Below are 395 nucleotides of genomic sequence, written 5' to 3' on the forward strand. Positions count from 1 at the left end.
AAAAAAAAAAAAATACATGGAAATCTCCACGCAGATTGCTCACATGTGATAAATTTTCATACCCATATCATTGTAATTTACGTTATGGATTAGTTGACTCTGGGTTCCCGGAGGAATCCGTGCTTTCATCCGAGCAAGTGGGAAATGAACTGCTAGTTACAAGCGTCACCCCAGAGCTGAAGTCTGATGAAGCCTAATTCGACGGAAGATAAACAGATCCACTGCCCTGACCCTCTTCCTTAGGGCTGAGTCTGCGAAGGTTGTGCTTCCATCTGACGGAGTGCCAAGGGAACCGCCGGCTTCCTGATGCCTCTCTTTGGGGGAGGTGTTCTATCTATCTATCTACGTGTGCCTCTATATCCGCATGAGTGCACACGCAAATCGCCCACATGCAA

Source organism: Penaeus monodon, chromosome 20 (assembly GCF_015228065.2).
Source record: "Penaeus monodon isolate SGIC_2016 chromosome 20, NSTDA_Pmon_1, whole genome shotgun sequence".
Lineage (NCBI taxonomy): Eukaryota > Metazoa > Arthropoda > Malacostraca > Decapoda > Penaeidae > Penaeus > Penaeus monodon.